The sequence below is a fragment of the Euprymna scolopes genome, unplaced genomic scaffold, assembly GCF_053919585.1.
Source record: "Euprymna scolopes isolate OS-2025 unplaced genomic scaffold, ASM5391958v1 sca1, whole genome shotgun sequence".
In the NCBI taxonomy this organism is placed as follows: domain Eukaryota; kingdom Metazoa; phylum Mollusca; class Cephalopoda; order Sepiida; family Sepiolidae; genus Euprymna; species Euprymna scolopes.
In genome coordinates this window covers 1,400,624-1,413,123 of record NW_027633102.1, presented here as the reverse complement: position 1 = coordinate 1,413,123, position 12,500 = coordinate 1,400,624, and the positions used below count along the sequence as shown (strand labels likewise).

Here is a 12,500-nt window from a genome sequence, read left to right as displayed (position 1 = left end):
TAGATTGAAAATAATGATAAATTGATTTTAGCAGGGCTGCTGAGTTAGCTTATAGGAGCGAGCTAAAGTAAGAAAGAAACACGCCGAAACACACCGACCGGCACCCCCGACGACGACCACGGGTAAACGGCGGGACTTTGCCGCCTCTTAAGCAAGTTTGACTGACGACTACCACGGCTATTCGGCTAGGTAGGTAGGTAGGTAGTCCTCCTCCTCGGCCACCTAGCCGTCGTCGTCGATCGAGCGACCGGGTATATTCAAGACGCCTCTACCGACACCACCACACCAGCGGGCAGTTTAGCGAGCTTGCCAACTCCTCTGCCTCCTCAAGCGCTTCCAGACGCCTACCGACACCACATGCTGCTGGCTGGCTGTCTGTTGTTACAATGGAATTTTAAAAAAAAAACAAACAAAAAACCCCAACTCTATTAAGATTTTCGATAGTTGGAAAATAATAATAAATTAAGATTTTCGATAGATTGAAAATAATGATAAATTGATTTTAGCAGGGCTGCTGAGTTAGCTTATAGGAGCGAGCTAAAGTAAGAAAGAAACACGCCGAAACACACCGACCGGCACCCCCGACGACGACCACGGGTAAACGGCGGGACTAACTGTGACTCTCTTAAGGTGTGAGGAGGCTTTGCCTCTTAAGCAAGTTTGACTGACGCCTACCGACACCGGTCAGGTCGGCGAGGCTCCCGGCGGCCCGGAGCGGGACCACAGGTTGCGGAAGGCGTCCAAGTGAGCGGCGGCGACGCCAGGAGGCCCCCGGGGTCGACTCCGCGGCTTCCTAGTCGGTGTGCGGGCCTCCAGAGCTCGATAAAGTAGTGGTGTCGCTAGCGGTCGAGAAGGCACTTTTCGACGCCTACTGCCACCCCCACATGGCGGTAGGCGCAAAACTGGAAAATCGCCGACCAGAAATGTCGCTTCGTATAATCGACGTTTTTTTTGACCACCATTTTCAGGTGTCGGAGGTGGGTCTGGACGAATACCAACACCATTTCTGGGGTTTCACAACCGCCCGGCTTCTCCGACATATGTTGGAAAGGAGTAGCGATCGAGCGACGGGGGCTGTCGGTAGGCGGCCGCGGGTTGCATGTGTGCCCGGGACAGCACCCCCATCCAACTAAGGGGTGTCCCCCGGGGGCCAGGGGGACCTCGTCCAGGTCGGCCGGGCGCTTCCAGACGCCTACCGACACCGGTCAGGTCGGCGAGGCTCCCGGCGGCCCGGAGCGGGACCACAGGTTGCGGAAGGCGTCCAAGTGAGCGGCGGCGACGCCAGGAGGCCCCCGGGGTCGACTCCGCGGCTTCCTAGTCGGTGTGCGGGCCTCCAGAGCTCGATAAAGTAGTGGTGTCGCTAGCGGTCGAGAAGGCACTTTTCGACGCCTACTGCCACCCCCACATGGCGGTAGGCGCAAAACTGGAAAATCGCCGACCAGAAATGTCGCTTCGTATAATCGACGTTTTTTTTGACCACCATTTTCAGGTGTCGGAGGTGGGTCTGGACGAATACCAACACCATTTCTGGGGTTTCACAACCGCCCGGCTTCTCCGACATATGTTGGAAAGGAGTAGCGATCGAGCGACGGGGGCTGTCGGTAGGCGGCCGCGGGTTGCATGTGTGCCCGGGACAGCACCCCCATCCAACTAAGGGGTGTCCCCCGGGGGCCAGGGGGACCTCGTCCAGGTCGGCCGGGCGCTTCCAGACGCCTACCGACACCGGTCAGGTCGGCGAGGCTCCCGGCGGCCCGGAGCGGGACCACAGGTTGCGGAAGGCGTCCAAGTGAGCGGCGGCGACGCCAGGAGGCCCCCGGGGTCGACTCCGCGGCTTCCTAGTCGGTGTGCGGGCCTCCAGAGCTCGATAAAGTAGTGGTGTCGCTAGCGGTCGAGAAGGCACTTTTCGACGCCTACTGCCACCCCCACATGGCGGTAGGCGCAAAACTGGAAAATCGCCGACCAGAAATGTCGCTTCGTATAATCGACGTTTTTTTTGACCACCATTTTCAGGTGTCGGAGGTGGGTCTGGACGAATACCAACACCATTTCTGGGGTTTCACAACCGCCCGGCTTCTCCGACATATGTTGGAAAGGAGTAGCGATCGAGCGACGGGGGCTGTCGGTAGGCGGCCGCGGGTTGCATGTGTGCCCGGGACAGCACCCCCATCCAACTAAGGGGTGTCCCCCGGGGGCCAGGGGGACCTCGTCCAGGTCGGCCGGGCGCTTCCAGACGCCTACCGACACCGGTCAGGTCGGCGAGGCTCCCGGCGGCCCGGAGCGGGACCACAGGTTGCGGAAGGCGTCCAAGTGAGCGGCGGCGACGCCAGGAGGCCCCCGGGGTCGACTCCGCGGCTTCCTAGTCGGTGTGCGGGCCTCCAGAGCTCGATAAAGTAGTGGTGTCGCTAGCGGTCGAGAAGGCACTTTTCGACGCCTACTGCCACCCCCACATGGCGGTAGGCGCAAAACTGGAAAATCGCCGACCAGAAATGTCGCTTCGTATAATCGACGTTTTTTTTGACCACCATTTTCAGGTGTCGGAGGTGGGTCTGGACGAATACCAACACCATTTCTGGGGTTTCACAACCGCCCGGCTTCTCCGACATATGTTGGAAAGGAGTAGCGATCGAGCGACGGGGGCTGTCGGTAGGCGGCCGCGGGTTGCATGTGTGCCCGGGACAGCACCCCCATCCAACTAAGGGGTGTCCCCCGGGGGCCAGGGGGACCTCGTCCAGGTCGGCCGGGCGCTTCCAGACGCCTACCGACACCGGTCAGGTCGGCGAGGCTCCCGGCGGCCCGGAGCGGGACCACAGGTTGCGGAAGGCGTCCAAGTGAGCGGCGGCGACGCCAGGAGGCCCCCGGGGTCGACTCCGCGGCCCCCGGGTCGGTGTGCGGGCCTCCAGAGCTCGATAAAGTAGTGGTGTCGCTAGCGGTCGAGAAGGCACTTTTCGACGCCTACTGCCACCCCCACATGGCGGTAGGCGCAAAACTGGAAAATCGCCGACCAGAAATGTCGCTTCGTATAATCGACGTTTTTTTTGACCACCATTTTCAGGTGTCGGAGGTGGGTCTGGACGAATACCAACACCATTTCTGGGGTTTCACAACCGCCCGGCTTCTCCGACATATGTTGGAAAGGAGTAGCGATCGAGCGACGGGGGCTGTCGGTAGGCGGCCGCGGGTTGCATGTGTGCCCGGGACAGCACCCCCATCCAACTAAGGGGTGTCCCCCGGGGGCCAGGGGGACCTCGTCCAGGTCGGCCGGGCGCTTCCAGACGCCTACCGACACCGGTCAGGTCGGCGAGGCTCCCGGCGGCCCGGAGCGGGACCACAGGTTGCGGAAGGCGTCCAAGTGAGCGGCGGCGAGAGGCGGAGGCCCCCGGGGTCGACTCCGCGGCTTCCTAGTCGGTGTGCGGGCCCTCCAGTAGGCCTCAAGTAGTGGTGTCGCTAGCGGTCGAGAAGGCACTTTTCGACGCCTACTGCCACCCCCACATGGCGGTAGGTGTAAAATCGGAATAGACCGGACCAGGAATGTCGAGGGGGAAAAAAATGACAAAGTCCTGGTGTGCCTAGCCTACGAGAAGGCACTTTGCGACGCCTACCGACATCCCCATGTGGCAGTAGGCGTAAAACTGGAAAATCGCCGACCAGAAATGTCGCTTCGTATAATCGACGTTTTTTTTGACCACCATTTTCAGGTGTCGGAGGTGGGTCTGGACAAATACCAACACCATTTCTGGGGTTTTCCAGTTTGAAAGTTTTATAAAACATGTTCGGTAGGAAGCACACTTTGGTGTGTCGGTTCGTCGGAGCAGCGACTCTTTGCCTCGTGGTGGTCCGGAACGTCTCTACGGGCTTGTCGCAAAGGCGTCAGAAAGTGGCATCTCCGCCGCCTAGGGCTGTCACCGTTATCGCTGTCGCCGCGCTCCAACTTGTTTTGATCCGCCGCCTTCGTTCCTGCCAACCGTGCGCCCGCTCATCGTCGTTAGGTTATAATACGTGGTACGTGTGTGTGCTTCTCCGTGGACCTAGGGCTGCTCGACGTGTCGAACGATATGTTGGAACAACTAACGGCTCCTTTTCCTGGTTCCATAGTCGTCGTGGTACCCGCGTCGTCAGCCATATCTATGTCCACCATGTTTAGCCGATACGTTTGCTGCAGCTTCTGCTTCCGCCTCAGCGTTCGCCGCTCTCAGCCGCCGCTGTTGTTGCTGCCGTTCTGCCATTCAACCACTACCTGCGAATCTTTCGATGATCGGCCGAACGACCCATCGCTGTGCGACCGATAAATCCTCCGGATTAGGGAGAAACGCCGCCGCTCTCTGCCGCCGTCGAACGGAAAAACGTACATTGTAACGAACGAACGAACGAACGAACGAATTAACGAACGAGCGAACAAACAAACAAAAATAGCCGCGGGGGATGCACTATGTAGATCCTGATCCCCTTGTAACCATACGTACGTTGTTCGATGCTCTCCCGTCCTGGAAGTCGCCGCAGCAAACAGGAGGATGAGCAGCAGCAGGCGCCGCCGCCGTAACCGCCGCCTGCCTGCCGCCTCCTACTCCTGTCAGCGTCCGATCTCACAGCCGTGTGAACGTTCGCTGACACCCGATTTCTTTCCGTCTGGCAAAACCTTGGACGTCCCGCTCGCGGTACACGTGCTGCAGCGACTTCTCGTCCGACAACGCATAAGCGTCGACGTCTGCCGCCGCATCTTCTGATACGTGGACGGTGATAGCGCTAGTCCCTTCTTGCGCCACCTCCACCTTTGTTAGCGCCAAAGAAGATCGATCGAGCAGTCGTGGTCGCAGTCGATTAACCCGTTTTCACCGTCCGCAGTTCCCAAGCCGCCGATCAAGTCGTTGCTCTTCTTGTTCGTTCTTCCCATACCGTCGATTTGCACGGCTGCCGGATGAGCCATCCTCTGTCCGGCGAAGCGCTCACGTCAGTGATCGATACTTGCACCGACAGTCCTCCCGCTCGCGACTCGGTGCTCGAATCGGACTCGTTCGTTTTTATCTCGATGCGATTGTGAAAAGGGGGACCGGTCGTCAATGTCGTGTGTGTCGACGATGTTGTTCGCCCGGTCCGCCGCGTTGTTGTCGTTTTTTTTTTTTTTTTTTTTTTTTTTTCCCCTGACGTTCGCCGTCGCACGGACGAAAGGGTGAGAAAAAAAAAAAAAAGCTCGAAAAAGCCGCCCAAAAAAATCGGACCGAGGAGCCGCTTGCGAGAACGCGCCATGTGCACGTTGTCTCTCCTCGGTTTTCCGAGCACGAACACGACGCCGGTCGGTCGGTCGGTCGACGAAGGCGACGACGAAGGTGACGGGAAAATTTACGCCGCCGCTGCCCTGGTCCAGCTCCTCCCCGATGACGGCTGTGATGTTGACGTTGACGTTGGCGACGACGACGACGACGACGGAGACGACGACGACGACGAGACGGCATCGATGGCGACCACGATGACGACGACCTCGACGAGTTCAGTCTGCACCTTGACCTCCGATGTCCGTGTGCACTGCCGTCGTGCTGTTTGTCGTTTGTCGTATGTATCGCTGTCAAGGGTGCCGTTGTCGTTGTTGTTGTCGACGTTGTTGCTTGCTCTCTCGTCTCGGTCGGTTGGTACGTTGATGACGACGACGACGACGAAGACGACGACGACGACGACGAGACGGCATCGATGGCGACCACGATGACGACGACCTCGACGATTCCAGTCTGCACCTTGACCTCCGATGTCCGTGTGCACTGCCGTCGTGCTGTTTGTCGTTTGTCGTATGTATCGCTGTCAAGGGTGCCGTTGTCGATGTTGTTGTTGTCGACGCTGTCGTCTGTTCTCTCTTCTCGGCCGGCTGTGACGTGGACGTTGACGACGACGACGACGAGACGGAATCGATGGCGACCACGATGACGACGACCTCGGCGAGTTCAGTCTGCACCTTGACCCTCGATGTCCGTGTGCACTGCCGTCGTGCTGCTTGTCGTTTGTCGTATGTATCGCTGTCAAGGGTGCCGTTGTCGTTGTTGTTGTCGACGTTGGTCGCTTTCGTTCTTTGAGTCTCGGTCTCGGTCCAAGTCAGGGGAGAAACAAAAAAGAGGCCATCAGCGCGGGCAGCGCGCTTCTACTGACGGCGAACCTCCTCGAAAAACAAATAAACACGTGCCCGTCGTTGTAGTTGTCTGTCTTATGTCGGTCGGTCGGTCGGTCGGTCTGTCGTTCTGTCGAAACAAAGTCCCAAATTCCAACGATACCTGGTTGATCCTGCCAGTAGTCATATGCTTGTCTCAAAGCTTAAGCCATGCAAGTGTAAGTTCACGCCACGCATTAGAACGGGCGAAACCGCGAATGGCTCAGGAACCGGACCTAATCCTCGGGACCGTATTCCTCCTCGGAGGCGATGGATAACTGTGGCAATTCTAGAGCTAATACATGTGACACAGGCCGCGATCGGTCGGCGCGCCGTCGTCGCCACGCCTCGCGCGCTGGCACCCGCGTCGGCCGTTCCGGGTCGCGGCGCTACATATTAGACTGAGACCGATGCGCGTCATTCCGTCCTCCCGTCGTCGGCGTTCCCGCTCGCGGGTCCGTTCGGTGGCGGGGCTCATAGGGCGGCGCGCTCCGCTTTGGTGACTCTGGATAACTCACTGGTCGATCGCACGAGCTTTCACGCCCGGCGACGGGTCTCTCGAGGGTCCGCCCTATCAACTGTCGACGGTCGGTTAAGTGCCTACCGTGGTTACTACGGGTAACGGGGAATCGGGGTTCGATTCCGGAGAGGGAGCATGCGAAACGGCTACCACATCCAAGGAAGGCAGCAGGCGCGCAAATTACCCACTCCCGGCACGGGGAGGTAGTGACGAAAAATAACGACGCGGGACTCTGTCGAGGCCCCGCGATCGGAATGAGTACACTTCAAATCCGTTAACGAGGACCAACCGGAGGGCAAGTCTGGTGCCAGCAGCCGCGGTAATTCCAGCTCCGGTAGCGTATATTAAAGTTGTTGCGGTTAAAAAGCTCGTAGTCCGAACTCGGGTTCGTGGTCGCGCAAGCGGCCCCGGGGCGGCGGCGCCATCGTCCGTCGTTGACTTTGGTCGTCCGTTCGCATTCCCGGCCCTTTCCGCCGGTGTCAACCGCTAGCATACCCGCCACGCGGTCCTGCCGGCGAGGTGGACGAGGAGGTCGTGATCGGGATCCGGGAAAAAAAAAACAAGTGGTCGTCGGTTCGGTTCCGGGAGTAGTCTAACGGGGGGGTGCTACGTGTGTGTGTTTGGGTGTGTTCATTCGCATCCCCGCACTCTGACCCCCGCGCTTCTCTCCCTCTCCCTTTCCGCGCGTTCCTCTTTTTTTTTGAACCCCCCGGTCCGCTCCGAGTCCCTGCTTCGTGTCTTGTCTGCGCGCGTGTTGCGGTCGGCGGTTTCTCCTCCAAGGGTGCTCTTAACCGAGTGTCCGCGGCGGCCGGTACGTTCACTTTGAAAAAATTAGAGTGCTCAGAGCGGGCTGTTCAAGCTTGCATACGATAAGCATGGAATGATGGAAGAGGGCCTCGTCTACGTCTGTCGGTCTCCGTCTACGGCGAGGCAATGATCGAAGGGAGCGGTCGGGGCCACTCGTATTGCGACGTTAGAGGTGAAATTCTTGGATCGTCGCAAGACGAACTGCAGCGATGGCGTGTGGCAAGCACGTTTTCCTCGATCAAGAGCGAAAGTCGGAGGTTCGAAGACGATCAGATACCGTCGTAGTTCCGACCGTAAACGATGCCGACCGGCGATCCGCCGGCGTTCGCTTCCATGACCCGGCGGGTAGCCTGCGGGAAACCAGAGTTCGGTTCCGGGGGGAGTATGGTTGCAAAGCTGAAACTTAAAGGAATTGACGGAAGGGCACCACCAGGAGTGGAGCCTGCGGCTTAATTTGACTCAACACGGGAAAACTCACCCGGTCCGGACACCGGTAGGATTGACAGATCGATAGCTCTTTCTCGATTCGGTGGGTGGTGGTGCATGGCCGTTCTTAGTTGGTGGAGCGATCCGTCTGGTTGATTCCGATAACGAACGAGACTCCGGCCTGCTAACTAGTGCGCCGATGTCAGTGATTTTTACGGCGGGCTCGGCGTCCTCCGTGGCGCTCGGGTCCGGGTCGGTTTTCTCACGCACTTCTTAGAGGGACGGGTGGCAGAAAGCCACACGAGGCGGAGCGATAACAGGTCTGTGATGCCCTTAGATGTCCGGGGCCGCACGCGCGCTACACTGGAGGTATCAGCGGGGACTTCGCCCCGGCCCGAGAGGGTTGGGAAACCTCTGAACCACCTCCCGTGATAGGGATCGGGGCCTGTAACCAACCCCGTGAACGAGGAATTCCCGGTAGGCGCGGGTCAACAGCCCGCGTCGATCACGTCCCTGCCCTTTGTACACACCGCCCGTCGCTACTACCGATCGAACGGTCCGGTGAGGTCCTCGGATCTGGCCGACGACGCCGCCGGGCAGTGCGCGACGTGTCCGTCACGACACTCGTGCATCTACGCCTCGGCGTTCGATGCCTGGAGAAGACGACCGAACCCGATCGTTTAGAGGAAGTAAAAGTCGTAACAAGGTTTCCGTAGGTGAACCTGCGGAAGGATCATTACCGTTTTCCCGTTCGAGACTGGTTTGTTGTTTTCCGGCCTACCTCCTCTGTCTGTCGGCGTCAACGCCTCGAATGCGCGCAAACAAACCTATAAAAGGCGGAGCGAGAGATAGATTTGTGGTGACGCGGAGGTTTTTAAAGCCCCAGCTCTTCTTGCTTGCTTCCGCGTCTTACCACCTGTTTGTTTTTTCGCCCACCGCAAGTGATGGCCGCTTCTTCTTTGCCTTGTCGCCGCTTTATCGTTTTTTGTTTTTTTTGCAGCCGCTGTGCCACCGCCGCTAGCTAAAAACAAACTACTCGCGACATTGCAATGCCGTCACGCCTCCTCGCACAGACCTCCTCGCACACTACTAAATCTATATAAACAAAAACTAATATAAAAAACCCAAGTGCTGAACCCTGGACGGGGGATCACTCGGCTCGTCCGTCGATGAAGAGCGCGGCCAGCCGCGAGAACTGATGCGAATTGCAGGACTCAGTGAACATCGACACCTCGAACGCACATTGCGGCCCCGAGATCCCTTGTCTCGGGGCCACGTCCGGTCGAGAGGCGGAACGTTACATGTCTTTCTCCGTTAACGAAACGACATCTTGCCGTCCCCGTGCCCGCCCGGTCCTCGGCACGGTGGTAACCGGGACGTCGCAGGAGCGAGTGACGAGGGGGAAGAAAAATAAAAAAAGAATTGACTCCTTTCAATGTCTTTTTTTTTTTTAAAACCCTCTCCGGCCTCCTCCTTCGTCTCCCGCTGGCAGACCGCGGAGTCTTTTCCCTTTTCGACCGCGTGAAGAAACACTGTGGAGGAGGAGCAGGAGGAGTCTGTCCGAAAGCAGCCGAAGGGAGAACAAAACAAAAAAAAAAGCACCGACCTAACCGACTGCCGACGTAAGCGCCGCCTGCTCGTCTCGCTCTCTGCCTCATGAAGGTGTCTCTCAGCGACGCCTCGAGCAGCGCGACGAGCACGGCCGTCGCACCGTAAAAAGGTGGCCGCGTCGTAGGCAACGTCGGATGGGGAGGACCCACGCTTTTTTTTTAATTGTTGGCTTCTTCATTTTCGGTCGGACGGGCGCTATATCGGCCAGCCGTCGTCACACGGAGGGTACCGATCGAGATTCCTCTCCTCCAAACACCACACTCTACTAAAAACCGCCGCCCTCGGCTCGGACGAGACGACCCGCTGAACTTAAGCATATCGCTAAGCGGAGGAAAAGAAACCAACCGGGATTCCCTTAGTAACGGCGAGTGAACCGGGAGAAGCCCAACGCCGAATCCCGTCGCAAGTTAAAGGCTTCGGGACGTGTGGCGCATGGGTCGAAGGCAGCCGTTCGTTTTCGTCTCGCATAGTTCGGAGTTCCCTCGATCGGGGCCGCCCGCGGCGGGTGCCAGGCCCATTCGGTGCGGACGGCGAGCGACGGCCTTCGATCCGAGAGTCGGGTTGCTTGGGAACGCAGCCCAAATCGGGTGGTAAGCTCCATCCAAGGCTAAATACCGGGACGAGTCCGATAGTCGACAAGTACCGTGAGGGAAAGTTGAAAAGAACTTTGGAGAGAGAGTTCAAGAGAACGTGAAACCGCCCAGGGGTAAACGGGTGGGACCGCTCACCGCGATCGCGGGGGGACTCAGTCCGGTGCTGCCTAGGCTCGAGCCCAAACTCGATGTGTGTTCTTGAAAGAGAGGCCGTCGCGGCACAGGTCGTCGTTCGTCGTGTCCGCGGGGAACTCGTTCTCCGCGGGCCAGCTTTTGTGCCCGCGTCGCCGACGAAGGAGACGGGCCGCGTGGATAGCGGGAAGGGAAACGTGGTGACGACCGCGGCGTCGGTAGGTGGCTGCGTCGGTTGGCTGCGACGGAGGGGACTCGTCCTCTCGATCGCTGCTGCCGCCGGGCCCTAACCCGCCGCATCCGTCGCCGCCGCTTCTTCTTTCCTCCTGCTCCCTCCGCGCGCGACTCCGCTGCACCCGTCCCCTTCTCATCGCTCGGCGTAATCATGGCGCGGGCGCTTCGGCGCGACCTCCGCGCGGCCGGCACCGGACGCACTTCCCCTCCGGTCCGTCGTCGCGACCCGTTCCCGGCGTGCAGGTCGAACACGCGGGTTTTTTTCCGTAGGCGGCAGGCGTTTCATCACCCTGAAAACCCCCGTCTTCCCACCTTGTGAAGTCGGGGGCCACCGGCCGTCGGGCCCGCGAACGTAACTGCCCCTTTCTGCCGGGAACGGAGGAAATCTGACACGATCCGTTACACGTGGCGAGCCGGTCCGTTTTGATCCCGCCGGAAGTCGCGTGCGGGCGACGCACTCTGTGTGTCGCTCCTTAGGCGCCCCACCGTCTCGGGCGCGTGCGCGATGAGAGGCGGGATAGGACTGGCGCGGCCTCGCCGTCACGCACCTCGCCGACGTTTCGGGTTCTTGTCGGGGGCAACCCCGCCCGCGCCCGTTTCCGTTTCCGGAGAGGTCGCTCGGCGACGCTTTTTTACTCGAGCCGCCCGCCACCCCGGGTCAGCGACGTGCATCGGCAACCCACCCGACCCGTCTTGAAACACGGACCGAGGAGTCCTGGCCGTTCGCGAGTCGTAGGGGCCACCTCTGACTAACCCCGAAGGCGAAGCGAAAGCGAGAGAGCGTGTAGGAGGGCGTCGATCGGGAGAGGTGTCGTGGCAAAGTCGTCCGGGGGTCGTCGGGGGGTGTCGTCGGTCTCGTGCCGTCGTCTTCTCCTCGCCTCACCCGCCTCCGAGCCGTGCCCGATCCCGCCGGCGCGGCGTTTTCGGCCTTCCGCCGTCGCTGCTGCGGTGCCCGCAACTTTTCCTTTTTTCTCTCTTCCCGAGAGAGATAGGAGAGGGAAGGCTCGTGGCTGACGTGCGGTTGTTTTTCCCTCCTCCCCGAGAGGGGACCGGCGCATCTTCCAAAAAGGGGAATTGCCGGGCGCCAGCTTCCATATCCTCCTTCCGCCCATCGGTGAGATCCCGCGGCTTGAACTAGTCCTATTTTGTCGTCGAGTTTAGGCGCTGCGCGCGGGCGCATCACCCCCGGGTCGGTTTCCCCTTTTTCCGAGTACGACTCGGCCGACTCTGGCGTAGCGAGCGACCAGGGACCCGAAAGATGGCGATCCACGCCCGGTCGGGATGAAGCCAGAGGAAACTCTGGTGGAAGTCCGAAGCGCCTCTGACGTGCAAATCGATCGTCGGAACCGGGTGTAGGGGCGAAAGACCAATCGAGCCGTCTAGTAGCTGGTTCCCTCCGAAGTTTCCCTCAGGATAGCTGGCGCTCGATCGTCGCAATTCCATCCGGTAAAGCGAACGATTGGAGGCCCCGGGGCCGTTCACGGCCTCGACCTACTCTCGAACTCGGAACGGGTGGAACGGGCCGACTCTCCCGAACGACGGAGCCGACCCATCCGGCCGCCGCCGCCAGCACGCTTCGCTGGGCGGTTGGTCACCTCGAATGCGAGTGCCAAGTGGGCCACTTTTGGTAAGCAGAACTGGCGCTGTGGGATGAACCAAACGTCCGGCTAAGGTGCCTAACGCGACGCCCATGAGATCCCCGAAAGGGTGTCGGTCGATATAGACAGCAGGACGGTGGCCACGGAAGTCGGAATCCGCTAAGGAGTGTGTAACAACTCACCTGCCGAATCGACCGGCCCCGAAAATGGATGGCGCTGGAGCGACGGACCGATGCCGGACCGTCGCGGCGAGGAGCGATGAACTTTCGCGCCGAAACGATGCCGCGACGAGTAGGAGGGCGCCGCGGCGAGCACGGAAGCCTAGGGCGCGAGCCCGGGTGGAGCCGACCGCGGGTGCAGATCTCGGTGGTAGTAGCAAATATTCGAACGAGACCTTCGAAGACCGAAGTGGAGAAGGGTTCCGTGCCAACGGCGGTCGAGCACGGGTCAGT

At 59.8% G+C, this 12,500-nt stretch overlaps 2 non-coding genes and 1 pseudogene across 2 annotated transcripts in view; all 3 read left to right on the top strand.

Moving 5' to 3' along the window:
- Nucleotides 1–6,248: 6,248 nt before the first annotated feature.
- On the top strand, nt 6,249–8,619 carry LOC145273425 (small subunit ribosomal RNA; annotated as a pseudogene).
- A 395-nt stretch (nt 8,620–9,014) lies between these two features.
- LOC145273336 (5.8S ribosomal RNA) lies at nt 9,015–9,172 on the top strand. The gene has a single exon (XR_013866331.1). It is a non-coding gene; the product is annotated as a 5.8S ribosomal RNA (ribosomal RNA).
- A 595-nt stretch (nt 9,173–9,767) lies between these two features.
- The window catches only part of LOC145273139 (large subunit ribosomal RNA), a 5,721-nt gene continuing 2,988 nt past the window's right edge, over nt 9,768–12,500 (top strand). The window contains exon 1 of the ribosomal RNA XR_013866171.1: nt 9,768–12,500. This exon is cut by the window's right edge and continues 2,988 nt beyond it. This is a non-coding gene — a ribosomal RNA (large subunit ribosomal RNA).